This window comes from Phaethon aethereus (genome assembly GCF_964289735.1).
Source record: "Phaethon aethereus genome assembly, chromosome: 17".
Taxonomy (NCBI): domain Eukaryota; kingdom Metazoa; phylum Chordata; class Aves; order Phaethontiformes; family Phaethontidae; genus Phaethon; species Phaethon aethereus.
In genome coordinates this window covers 4,570,170-4,584,562 of record NC_138593.1, presented here as the reverse complement: position 1 = coordinate 4,584,562, position 14,393 = coordinate 4,570,170, and the positions used below count along the sequence as shown (strand labels likewise).

Here is a 14,393-nt window from a genome sequence, read left to right as displayed (position 1 = left end):
AAGCGGGACTACAAAAACTTGCAGTTAGCATTCATTTTGTCAGAGAGAGTTCAAAATTCAATTTAAGAGTCACATTTTGTAGGAAATTCCTACCTAGGTCACAGACTTATCCTACAATTTAGGGTCAACACAAACATTTAAATTGCATTTTATTTCGAATGGGAAGACAGACAGAGTTAAGGAAAGTCAGGCATGCCAAAAAACATTTTAGTTTTGTATTTAAGCATGAGGTATCAGTGGAAAAAAGAGACTAAAGAATAAACTGAGGCTTTTGTGTGTTACTGTGCTTTGTTAAAAACATTCCTTATGTATAGAATAAAAGGTACTAGAATCTAATCAACTGCTCACAGCAGGAATTCAGAAGTACCACTTACGGTGGGCAGTGGACTGACATATAATCATGGCTGAAACAGAATTACAGCTCACATCACCACATCAGTTCTGCTGATCTCCACTGGAGCTTGGGGGTGGAGGAGGAGGAGGAGGGAAGAAGTCCAGCAGACATCCCCTCATCAAAAAAGTAAAACTTAAGGACTAACCAATGCCAACCCAAAAGCTTCACGAATTCACTGAACCACAAGAGGCAAAAGCACAAATTGTCCCACTGCAGGTGATCAATTTCTTGTTCCATTCAACTGGTTGAAAGAAATTCTGCTCCCACCCATCTAGTCCTCCAGCTCTTTATGATACTTATTATATATTTAAAAAAAAATAATCAGACAATTTGTTCTGTAGCACATGAAGAAAGGAGCCCTAAAGTGTTTTTAAACACTTGTGCACAAATGAAGGGATGCCTGGGCATCTCCAAATCAACAGAAATCTGCTGGTATTTTCAGCTTCTAAGAACATATTTGACTTTTTTCCCCTCCACCATAATCTTTCCAGAACATGCATATGTTCCCCTGGTTTGGGGCAACAATATATGTAAAACATGAGTAATTGAAAAAGTTGAGCTAATTGTGGACTGGCAAACAGGAAGGGAGCTGCAGCCCTGCACTTGACCTGCTCTGCTCTGCTGCTACCCCTACAAAATGAAAACGTGGTTCCTGCAGCCACGCAAGACTGACCACATCTGCTCCATCATGTGCCATGATGTGAACCACCTTTATCCAGATGGAGTTCAGATTCTGAGAAACTTGGGAAGGTGCAGGGAGGGAAGCGCTGCTGGTTGCAACCACCAAAAGTGAAAGTATTTTTTTATATTGTATCTATGACAGCCTTCTTCCCAGAGGCCAAGGACTGATATTACCCTGATGATAGCATCATTTCACAAAGCTTTGAACACAGCCGATAGAAATGCTTTTGTGGGATGGAGAATATACTGTGATGAGGGCTTGAACCTCTCCTTCCCTGTCTCCTTGTAATGAATGAGAAAAATAGATGTTCTAGGGTGTGTCGTGAGGAACAGAGCACTTGTATCTGGCTAAATCAGATGCTGGATGAGGACAATCAGGTCCTAGTTCACGCAAGTAAGTGGCAAGTTTTCAATGTTACTGAACTCCAAACAATTCTCTTGTCTAGTATCTAGATTACTGGCAACATTGCAGAGGAGCTGAGCATCCCATTTAAAAAAAACTAAACAAAGGCATGCAAAAGAGAGCAGACAGCTGCTCTTCAGTTTTGTGAACTTCAGCTGAGGCTCTGTAATGAGCTCTCCAAAAGCCCGGCCCTGAACCAAGCACAAGGCAACTGAGACCTGGAGACAGCATCCTACACATGCACCCAGCACCTAACACAGATGCCAGAGATGGAAAAGACTTTCTGGAATATTGTAGTATTGATTATTAAACAGTTCATAAACAACAGTAATACGATGACAATCAGTAATCAAACAAAAATGTTCAGCATATGTCAGAAGTGAAAAGTAGAATAAGGATGGAAACAATTTTCCTTAAAAACTGTTTTTAAGAGATACATTCTTTTCACTTCAGGTAGAAATCTCTTCTTTCTGAAGACTGCAGGATTACAAGATCCATATCCCCAACAGACCAGGGGTAAAGGCACTCACCTATAATGTGGGAAAACCAGCCTCATACCTATGAACTACCCAAGTCACTGTTTTTCCGTTGCCACACTTGCACTAAGTTTATACAGAAGCAACAGGAAAACCCAATTAATGCATTTTCAGCAGCTCAGGGTAGGTTAATAAGGACAACACTCAGCAAAACAATATTTGCCAAGGGCTATCACTCAGCTAAGCCATGTCTTGAACCAAGGGAAAAGCTGTTGTACCCCAGATAACAGTCCCAGCTGACGAATCCCACAAATTATTAACTCCTTAATGGTATCAAATGGGAAGCAAAAAAGTTTCCAAGAAACAAAGGCTTGGATTAACCTCACTTCATTTAATATTTCCCTAATTTAGATATATCCATCTGAGCTAGCCCAGTAGCGTCCTTGTATGTTCTGTGCAGAGAAAGTGCACTTCTGTTGCACAGTTACTGAGGGGCTGGTTTAGGTCTCTCCCTTGAGATGGATCATACCTGGAAGCACTTCAAGAGAACACAGGCAGGTCAGACTCAGGTATCTCCCACTGCAGGCACCCAAATGCCTCTTCCAGTATAGATGTGATTCCCACTCAAAACAGCTCAGTATATACTGTGGCAAATTCAATTTCATTCCAGTATGCTTCTACTGTATATAATTAATATCTGCCACAAAAAAAGTGGTGAAATACAGAGAAGACAAAAATACCCCATCTTTCATGCTCTACCCTTTTTGGAAGGCTCTTGAAAGAAGTTATTTTCTCCCACAATGTGTTGGTCAGCAGAGAGTCGCAAGGTGTTCACTGAATAAATAAGTTTTCATTACTAAAGCACTCACAGTCAACATGTTCCATACCCATCATTACCTTTTTTTTTTTAATTATTATCTACTTTTCCTTTATGGCAAGGCTTGGAAGTGACAGATGATCCATCAGCTTATCTGCTGATTTTTAATGACAGCATTTTGCATTCATCATTCCCTACTTAAATCACTCTTTTTAAGAGAGGAGTAACTTATTTCCTCCTCTTGTCACTAAAGAAATTAAATGGTACACCATTAAGAAGAGTGCTTGTCTAACAAAAAGATACACCAGCCACAGATTTAGAAAACCAGCATGGATGAAAATTGCCTAAGAGTGAACGGGAAAATAGGAACCCATATCTCCAAATACCTCCACCATCCACTCACTGCTGAGGTCAATAACTTCTAGAGTTAAATCTCTGCACTGAAAACTCCTAAGAGAAAAGACCAAATATCTTTTTCTGATCGTGTAATGCTGAGCACTCCCTTGGCTAAAGAGCTGAAATGCGTTAAGCGTGTGGGTGATGCCAGGTAGCCACCTTCTTAGCTGACAGTAACAGGGACATTTGCTTGGGGAGCCTGGCAGTCTCAGTCTTATCCCGGCAGTTGCAGCAGCACTGTGAAATAAGGTATCAGAAAGAGTGGAACACTGTTGGTCCTGCTATTGCACACCAGCAACACAACCTTAGCCAATGTCAGGGAGAAGCTGTGTTTGCCTGTCCTCAGCTCAGGGCTGCTCACAGGCTAGGCACAGGCTAAAAACCAAAAAATGCAGCACCTAGATGACACATACAGAAGAACACACCCCAGCAACAAAGCTCCTATGAGACTTTTAAGTGCCAAGCTTTTAAGCCTAGCGAGTCCAAGAACTTCTGAAGAATCAAACCTGTTCATTAATTATACCAATTAAAAAAAAAAAAAAACAGGAAATTTTGCGAGATCAAGCTATTGGCAGTTGGTTTTAAGGAAAGATTTTTGCTAAAGGTTTAGTGATTTGCCTTAATGACTGCAATATTTCACAGCAAACCCCTTAACAAGTATCCTGGGAAATCCACATAGACCAAATTGTATAGAAAGAACAAACAGCTAGCTTTCAACTACCTGTGTGCAAGTTCCCAAAGACAGTATGTCCAAGTTTGTAATAAAACAGTGCCCTACGTTTTCAGCCAGGTGGCAAAGGGGACGTAACTCTTCTATTAACAGGCCTAGTGAGATGAGCTGGTAAACAGTCCTGATGCAAGCTGTTCCCTCTAACAGGGAAGCTCCCGTGGTCAAATGTGCTCCCCAGTATTTTGCCTCTTGCCACTGAGCTTTCCTAATGACTAGTGCTCCCAGGAAGGTCCGTGTTATCTCTGGCCTTTCTGTACTGGCACAAGCTGCCCTCTGGAGTGGTATAACCCTACACGGCTATCCTTCGGACACCCCAGAGGACCAGGGATCTTGCAAGTGCTCAAGTTTACAGATTCATCACACTAATGAATATGCAAGGCTCTTTGCTTAACAGCTTAACATTCTTTTCAAGGAAACGGTGAGGTTTAAAAGAAACAAACCAAAATCATATGTTGACACTAACAGAAGCATCAGCCAATTTTTATTTTTTCATTTTACATAAGTTTTTAACTTTTTAAGTTATAAACACAGGTGAGAAATATAAATGGCAAAAAGAGTGAAAAATTCTAACTGAAACAAAATAATTTATGCAAAGTTAATGCTGGGATGTTTTATAATGTATTTGGCACAGAGGATTCAAATAAATCAAAGCAACAAACTTAATATTTGCCTGTCTAGCAACAGCATCTTGTAACAAAAAAATTAGTTTAAATTTTGGCTAAATGCCTAACAAATGAGTTGCTAGCTTTTGTACTTTAATGCACTGGCTGTTAAGTAAGCAAGTCAACACATCTTGAATGGAAATCAAATGTGTGCAGTAGGCTCCACTACAAGTCAAACTCATAAATTGGTAAAAGTGGGAATTAAACATACCTCAAATACCAGCTCCCCAATTTCACACTCATTCAATAGTCTATTCCAGTGCTATTATATCAAAGAACAATCCAATTATGGTACTTAAATCTCTGTGTACAGTTGCCAAAAATAAATTCCTTAGCAATACTTCCACTATACCCAGAAAGGTTTCTGCATTACAAAAAATTTCAGTTTCTGATTTCCACAATATTTTCAGGTGTGACACGCTAATGCCCCTCATTGTATATAACATGGCTTACCGTCAAGACTTGTATTTTCCTCATATCACTGTCTCTAATTGATGACTCTGAACGCTTCCTTTATCACTATACCTGGCATCAACAGAACCAAGGTAGGCACTTAAAACCAAGTACGTACTTAAATGGCACCGTACATGAAGGTGCTCTTCTGAAGCTAGACTTAAGTTTGCCAAAAAAATCGGTTTTTAACTTGGGTCTATATAAATAAGTACAATATTTACAGAAGAATCCAGTAATGCTTTTGTGGCATAATGGCTTTGATCATGTCTTCCTCCTCCATCTGTAATCTCCATAAGGCTCATTGAAACTTTCCCATCAGTAACGTGATGTTAGATATCTAAAGGTGCTGCACAGATACCTAAACATGTGAAGACCCTGCATTTGTAAGATGAGCTACGACTAAGAATTGTGTTGCCTGGATATTCAGACCAGTATACACCAAAGAAAAGGCTTCTTCAAGTCTAAGTTATCAAGAGAGCAAAAAAAAAAAAAAAGGTGATTAAATTATAGAAACAAAACCCAAAAATCCAACACACAATCACTTTTGTTCCTTGAGTCAGAACATCTGTTATAAGAGTGATGAGTTCAGCAGCCATGCTTACTCGGGCTTTATCACTCAGTCTTAAGTTATCAATTAAGTATGGATGGAATGTGCATACATATCTCTGTAAAGCTTTAGAAATTCTCCAGAACTGTACAGATTTTTGTCACGGACCTCCTGTGGTAACTCACACGCAATCATCCACATGACCATTAAAACATACTGCATAGGAAATAACAGACAGTAAGTAAACCGGTAGAGACTCAGAGAAGCCCACTGACTCTTGAATTTGTCATCACTCCAATATGGAAAATGCATGCAAGCACCAATGGTTGAACAACTATTTGAACAGTCATTCACTCATCAGCATGCATTTGAAATTTGCTCCCAGCCTCCCTGCTATATTTTTGCAGTCCTAATTATGCAGACCACCCTACCCTGAAATTAAACTTTCCCAACTGTTACTTCAATATTAAGATTCACATCTATGAATGATACACCCAAAACGAAGCTAATTGGGTCAAATTAAAAAACAAGATTCATTTCAGAATGATTGGGCTCATCTTTCAGAAGAAATGTCACTCAAGATAGATCTTGGATCAGCTTCTGTTGACCACACTTATGAAGAGTTTATTTAAGCCACTTCTTTACATATTTGTTACTGTATCAAGGAAGAGACCAAAGGATCTGGGAGTTCCACTGATTCCCCCCCCCCCCCCCTTTAACCCCACATTATATACAAAAGCAAAGTCAGGTATTAAGAAATGGCTTCCATTTTCCTTATACCACCTAAACTGCCAATACAGAAAAAGGAGATCCAAATTGAAAGGGCTTAAATTATCAGCTAACAGTGTGCCCATCAAACCACTTCTAGAAGTAAGAACCAGACTTCTGGAAGAAAGTCTTCAGCCACAAACACACCTGACAAACAACTGCCTGATCTATCAAATAAGTTAACCCTGGAATCAGAATACATTTTTTTTGAGCCAAAAATCAAAACTGGGCATGAACATGACCAGGTGGTCAAACTTGTACGTTCCTTTTCTCATGATAAATCTGCTATTTGCCATAATTTTCTTCCCATTGCTACCAAAAAGGTAGAAGATGGGATGCAAGAAGGAACTGCTACTTCTCAGCTCACATCCTTCTACAGTTAAGGAGTTTTCTCTTTTCTTCAGTCTGAGTCTTTTCATTCCTCAGGCCCTTGCTCACCAAGATATACAACACATAGCCCAAGTCAGAAGCTTCTCATGTAACATACCTACCCTGTACAAAGAGAGTTTGTAAGCAGAGGCTGTTCTACCTAGCAGGGTAGGTGGAAGTATTTTTTTGAGGCATAACCAAGCCTTCTAAGCGAGATGCAACTCTTGGAAGATAAAAAAAATATTTTTCCAGTTCACTGTATGCCAATTAAACAAAAGCTGTCAGAAGGAATTTTCTGCATATTTCTCTGGATTTGCACAAAGCTTTCTATTAGTTTGGCAAGTTAAGAGATCTTTATCAAACACTGATTTTCGAAGTCATTTTCATGTCTCCGCACTGCATCATCTTACTCCACTGAACACAGGTGAGTACTATTCAGTTTTTCCAGCAAGATGTTCCTCATTTTCCAAATTTTCAAGACAACAGTATATTTACATTGTTGGAGTTCCCTGCTGAACTGCACAACAAGTTTTACCAACTACTGAAGGTATTTTTGTTCAAAAAGGTATCGTTAAGTTGTAATAAAGGTACCATGCCAGCACAGCAAAGAGAATAATAAGAATCACTAAGTCATTACCTTCTTGGACTGGTGAACTGGGACCAGGAAGCAATTACCTGGCCTACCAGTCAGTAATCCCTCTGCCCCATCTCTACTGGAGTCTTTACCAGAGCAGCAGTGAGCCTAAGTAAGAAAGAGGAAGAAACAGCCATCTGAAAGAGCTGGCTGGCCAGGAGAGAATTCATGTGGTTTCCAGGCTATTAGGCTCCCAACAGGAGATGGACAGACAATTTCATTGTTCTTGTCCTTGAATGGAGGGGGGAGAAAAAAAAAAAGGACAAAAAAAGGAGAGGGGGGAAAAAAAAAATCCCTCCAGAACTGATACTTTCCTATTTGATCCTGGAACCACAGCTTTCTACAATAAGTTGTCCCTCCTACCGCTGTTAATTTGTCTATTATTTTTTATGTCCTCTCTAAGCTACTGTGAGGTGTCAGTGCTTTTATTTTACAGAAACTTCCCAGCAGGCTTGGGTTCTTCTATACAAAGAGACATACATGTAAAGAATAAAGGTTAGTAAAAATTCCTGTAACTCAGGTTTTCTTTGTGTCTCTGTTGAGTCATTTATGTTTGAAAATGTATGTGGATGCTTCTCACTCTTTACACAAAGCAGAACACACTCCATCACTCATAACAGAGGTCACAACCTTAAAGTGGTACATTAAAGATAAAATCCTCATCATCAATGGCTCAAGAAACAGTGCTCTCTTGGGGTCTGGACAAAGGCCAGAGAATGAACTCTTGCAGGTTCTATAGGTCATGGGCGCTCTACAGTCAAAGCACATTTCTTTGCCCATGACACCTCTGACCTAAGGAAAGCACCAAGTGTGTAAGCATAGGAGGGAAACACCCAAGCCAGCACACTGCACCACATAGACTACGACTTCTTCCCACACCTTAAGCTCCTCTATTTTTCAATTCAAAACCTTTCTTTTCAGAGTAGCTGAAGTATGGCTTCATGGAAGTATGGCTTTCATGGTGGAAAGAGGCCCTAAGGAAGTTCGACTGCTTCACAGTAGTCTGGCCGAGGTGACAGCCATCAGCTTTCCCTTCCTCATCTCCCCAGCTTTTTTTCCTCAGCTCTTCTCTATTCTTTCCTGTCTGCTTTACACATCTCCTTGTGTTTCTTTGCTCCCTCTGCTCCTCTTACTCATTCACTTTAGTACTATGTGAACTTAATGGCATCCAGCCCACTGCCTTTGCATGGGCCTAAAATAAAACAGAGCAAGGCTGTCTGTACCAGTTACTGCTCTTTTGTGTAAAGCAACACATGCCATTGATCTTCTGTCAGCCAACTGTTGTTGCTGATGGCACTTTACATGCTCAGTGTCCCAGGGCCAAGCAAGTTCCTCTGGCAATAAACGCATCACTAAGTGTTTCACTGCATGTCCTGATGCCCTCCCCAGCGTGGCTAACAGAACACTGCTGTGTGCTACAGCATGCTGCAGCCACCTAACTTTATAGGCTTATTTATCTTATGGAAGCAGCCAAACTTCTTCTTCTAGCTTCGGCATGCCCTGTGCTGAAGCGACCAAGAGCACAGACAACCCAGACACAACAAAGCTGCATCCTCAGGAAGGCCAAGTCACTGCAATAAATCAGCACGTCAGGCGACCAGGACCTCAGCAGGCTCTGTTTCGGAGGCAGTGGGAATCTCTGCACCACACTGCCATTTCTTGATGGCATATGAGCTTGGAGGCAACACAGGACCCAAGTATGTCATTCTGGAGCAGAGTGGTGGTGAATTCAGTGCAGAAACACCTCCAAAAAAGCTGTGAGAGAGAGTCCAAATCTGGCAGAGCCAGTGCTGAGTACAGCCAGGAAGCCTCACAGCACCCAGGGGGCTTCCAGGTGGAGTGCTGGCTTATTGCCCTCAGTAAAGTGGGGACTGGAATATGCAGTGGGGAAAACGGTATTTCCCACAACAAAGAAATAAGAGCCTCAACGCTGCCTGTCACAGTGACAAGGCGGGGGGGGGGGGGGGGGGGGGTAGAACCCTTCAGCTCTTATTTTGGAGACATATCCACAGCTTTAAAAACAAAACGATACATCTTTGTTCAGTCAGTTGATCATCAGCTCCAGCAACACCTATTTACTCTAAATAAATATATGCACATGCCTTAACTGCAGCCAACTTTACATCTTCCTTTTGAGTGATATTTCTGGCTCAAAAGGTATTCCCAAGCACAGAAAAAAAAGTGAATTATTTTAAAATAGGAGGATCTATTTGCATACCTATAAATAGATAAAATAACTGCTTTTCTTGATTTAAAGAGATATATACACACACTACAATTACAGTTTTATAAAGTCATTTAAATTATTTGAATTCTGTGAACACCTCTCAAAATGACAAAGAAATGGAATGATCATTATGGAATCTTAGTTTTTTATTCAAGTTTAAAGACAGATGATTGTCAAATGCCAGACAGCTAAGCTGGTCTGCATCAATTAAAAAATACAAATTTCCAAGCATAGCATAAATACTTCTGAGGACACTTGAAAAAAATCCCTCTGAAGATTTCACCCTCCCTACTTCTGCAGTCTGATCTCCCTCACACAAGTTTAATTTATGCAGTGACAGATATCCTAAGAGATGGAAGTTGTATTATAGACATGGAGATAAAATAATCCCTAAGTGAGAAGAACCAGTCTGGTCTCAGTAACACTATACTCAGCACTGCAGGTAAAATCAATTTCATTAACCTTGCTAGATAGCATAAATATTAACTTTGCCAGCTAGCATAAATATAACCTTTCTGGATAAAGTACTAGTTTGTCAGAGAATCAGACTCTCCTCACCTGGTAATAATCCAATACAATTTAATGACAGTTTTCCTGAGTAAGGAGAATGATCTCTTCATATATTCCCTTTCAAAGCAGGGTTGCAACTCTCTGGCCTAAGTTTTTGTGTTTGTCCCATCTCGTCTCTCATGAACCAAAGGCCAGGTCACATTAAGTTTTTGTTCTTCAGCTTTCCAGCAAGGAGACACCGAGCACCATGAAATATGTTGTATTGTGGGGACTTTCAAACAAGACCATGGAAACTCAGCTCCTGCTCACCAATGATTTGAAATAATCTAATCCTATAAAATGATAAATCACTCTGGCAAAGTTCATGAAATCCCATTCCTCTGGATATCAGCGCTGAGTTATGAGGTACCGTAGCTTGCCAAAGATGGACCATGCTCCCAGGGCATCTTTTCAAGCCCTCTTGCCGTAGTCCTGCTGCAGCCTAATTTGTGACATGTTCCTGAGATGCTTCCAGAGAACTCTGAGGTACGAAGGGCAGAAGAATTCCAAGGCTCAATCCACCTTTTGGCAAACACAGTGGAAAAAGCCTGCATGGTCTTTACAAAAATAGGATCCATTTTCTGGAAACCACAAAGGATTAGTGTCTGGTAGGCTCATAAATTTTGGGCTTGTATTTCAAAAGCATTTTTTGGAATAATTCAACATACAGTCCTACACCACAGGGTAAGATCCCAGTCCTTCACAGACACAGCTATTCTGCATGGGAGGCTGAAAGCACTCGATTTTTACCTAAGACCACCAGCCCTGACTTGCTCTACTTCTTGCAAGATGCACTCTGCACTCAATGCAGAAATACATAAAGATCCTTTCCTATAGAATAGAAGTGCTGGTCCCAGCTGCAGGAGTAATGCAAGAGTATTCGTGCTTGAAGTAGAAACTGTGTCTTTTTGAAACAAAACACACTGCTGCTTCCACTAACCGTACCAAAATGAGATTCACAGAGTTCTGCCCCAAGGAGAGCATGCAAGGGAGAATAAATGCAGATGGCAACAATCAATCTCCTCGCTCAATGAGCTACCAAAAAAGTCCTTTGAGACGGCAGCAGTAAAGGTAAAGCAAGTCTCCACACAGATCAGAATGGATGTGTGCATATATACTTGTGTGTGTTTAAAATAAATCTCTTCTTTTTATGCTCTTTGTTCAACTATATTATCAAAAAGAGGTTTTAAATACAAGCTTATGGGACTACTAAAGAGGTGAATTTATGAATGTATTCCTTACAAAACACAGTCTGGAAAGCTTTAATCTATGAATTGTGACAACCTTGGACAAAATGGATTTTTAATAGAATATAATGTAAACTGCCTGGAACATTGTGATAAGGAATTTTTTTTAAGTAATGCACAGAAAAGGCATGATGCACTCTGCATGAAAGGAGGAAAGGTCTTAATTTAAAACATTTTAATGAACACTCAATTTGCGTAGGGAAATGTGAGAAATGGAGATGAAAAACTTATGATAATGATAACACTGCAGCGGGGAGAAGAAGAAAGATTAGAAAAGTAAGCAAATTTGAAAAGGCTCCAGCCAATAACGTTGGCTAAAAGAAATGCAGACTGGATTACGAACATGTCACAGTCCAAAGCCACTGTTCTCCTTGCAGGCAGCATCTGTTGGTGGCTCTTACCAGAGTTGCACACTGGGGAAGAAAGAGCAACCGAAATGCAAAGCAGTGGAGAACAAGCCTCTCTCTGAGCTAAGGGCAACGAGGATAGTCAGAGATTTCAGCAAATGCAGCTGTGATTTGCTGGAGTTTCTCACTGTCACTGAAACTCCCAGAGCTGTGCCAGCCTAGACAATTTGCAGAGCTGCTGGGGCTTTCTGCCCCCATACAAAGCCCAAGGGAGGCTGCAAAACCACAGCAAACTTGACCGTCTCTTCCTCAGAGAGAACTAGCTAGGCTCAGAGGCTCAGTCCTGGCTTACCCACTTCTCTACTACCAGCATAACACCAGGCGAGTCAGCAGAACTGAAGTTACTGCCAAGAGAGAAAAAAACATCTCCCCTGAGGTAGATACAATTCTGTTTACTAATAGCTTCTGCTCTGCAATGAAAGAGATTGATCCTGCACACTCACTCGTACGTAAACTGCCTTTAATGAAGCTCCTTGAATTACTAAAAGGAGGAACAGATGAATCAGGTCGTGACAATTTTGCCACATCGACCTTAACAGAAGCAGGTTCAAGTCTCTGCTCATTTAAATGAAAGAGCAGAACCCCCACATAAACACTTAGTAGTCTTCAAAAGAAACAAGAGGGCCACTATTAGGACCAAAAAGGCAGATTAAAGTTAAGATCAAAGTTAGATATTTACTCTAAGCACTACAATATTTGCAAATCTGGAAACGATCTTTCAGCAGTTTCTATTTGCATACTTTAATTAATCTGAAAATATTAAACTAATCTCACAAAGGAAAGGGTCAAAGTATTAATTAACTTGAGATTCATTGCTTTTGTGCAATTTAACAGTTCAACACAAAGCAAAAATCAGTTTTAATAAAAACTAAGTTACTGTGACAGGTATAATTTCATGGATTAGTGAAACCACATACAAGGCAGTAAGTTTCAGTGTTCGTCCTATTTTTTTCTAACTTCCAAATTAGTTGCTTCATCTCAACAGAGGGACTCCTCTGTAACACCAAATGATCTTAAGTCTTCCTTTAACCCCAGCATTTCACTTTCAAATTGATGGCTTTCCACCTTGCTCTGAACAGAACAGAGGTCACAGTTGTTTTAGCAACACATCTGACCGCAATGTTCAGCAGAGAGCAGATACTGCACAACCACCCAGATCAGCCACATGGGCTGATTCAGGTTGAGACTTCACTGCTGGACCCATCCTGTGTACTGCGCAGCCCCAGAACGAGCATGAAGGTTCCCCTCTGAGCCAGCGTCCCCACTGGCTGAGCTCTTGCCTCACCAAAGAGGCTTCCTGGCTTCTTTAACAGCTTTTGGAGGAACTGGGAAATCTTGCCAAAAGACAGAGGATTTGGAGACAAAGCATACAGTGCCAAATCCAGCTGCCAGTGCTCTATCAGTACAGTAGTCCATGAAATCCCAGCAAAATAATCATGGAAGGTGGCTAGAATTTCCTACATCACAACCTCAGAATTGCAACTTTGACAAACATGCTTAGGAAACAAGAGGGGACCCCCCCCCCCTTTTTTTTTTTTAAATGGGTAGGAAGTGCATGAAACAGCTAACGAAGTGAAAGGTTTGCCTGGCACTTTATGCCAGAAAGCTCTGTAGCATTTGACTTAACCAGAGAAACTGAGCAGGGAATCACCTCCCCTCACTTCATGTGTTTACAATGCAAATGCCTGCGTCCCACTCAGTCACCTCCACTCTGCATCTTTACTGGAGAGAAACGGGCACTTTTCGCTTGTTATTCATCAGGCCTGTTTTACACATCCAAGAGGACCCTCACCTTAGCAGTACCTATTTATCCCTGTTGCTAAAAAGATAACTCGCGTTAAATAGCTTTCACTTCAACACTTTATTGCAGGTACACAGAGCTAGATGGGATGCATTTCTTCCTCAAATACACCTTCAGAAACTAAGCAGAGTAGAAACTCTTTTACTCCAAACCTCTGGCAACAATATTCCTAGTTCTAAACAATTTTTCACCCATTTTTCTCCCTTACAGGAGCTTTCAGAAAAAATGGATGCAAAAGACTTCTCAAATAAAAATTTTGACATAAAGTTTCCTGATTTCCTAATTATGATACAATTTCAAGCTAAATTTATGCACAGTGTACTTTAAGTGTAGAGTAAATGCATGATAATGGAGAGAAATTGCTTGTATTGTAAAACACATAATTCTGACTAACAACGTAAATTTCTCATTCTCATGATATAGCTTGTGGGATCATTACCGTAACAAACGCACGCAGCATTCATGAGACAGTTCATAGACACTCATAGGTGTTTTGCAGCAATAATGAATAGCGCTTAATAGCTATTACTTTCATAGCTTTTCAAATAAAGAAGACAGCATCATCCTATTTTGCTTTCAATTATTCTTCATATTTCTCTATTTTAATCCATTTCTTTCTGTTGGCTTTTTGGCAACAGGAATTCTCCTGCTGCCCTGAAGGTGCATGAAAAGCAAATGGGAGCCAGGACTAGTTGGCTGCCTCCAGTTTAATTAGATAATCTACTTCTGAAGCTCAAAGTGAAACAAAAGGAAAAAAGCTCTCCTCAGATGACCTATAGCTTTTCCAAGGAGGCTGAGGAGGAAAAAATACTGTTATTAAAAGAGCAATACG

At 40.5% G+C, this 14,393-nt stretch overlaps 1 protein-coding gene across 1 annotated transcript in view; it reads right to left on the bottom strand.

Annotated features, from left to right (window-relative positions):
- TMEM132B (transmembrane protein 132B) overlaps window positions 1-14,393 on the bottom strand; it is a gene marked incomplete at its 3' end in the record, with an annotated part of 250,204 nt that overhangs the window by 127,614 nt on the left and 108,197 nt on the right. The gene's annotated exons all lie outside the window — the stretch shown is intronic.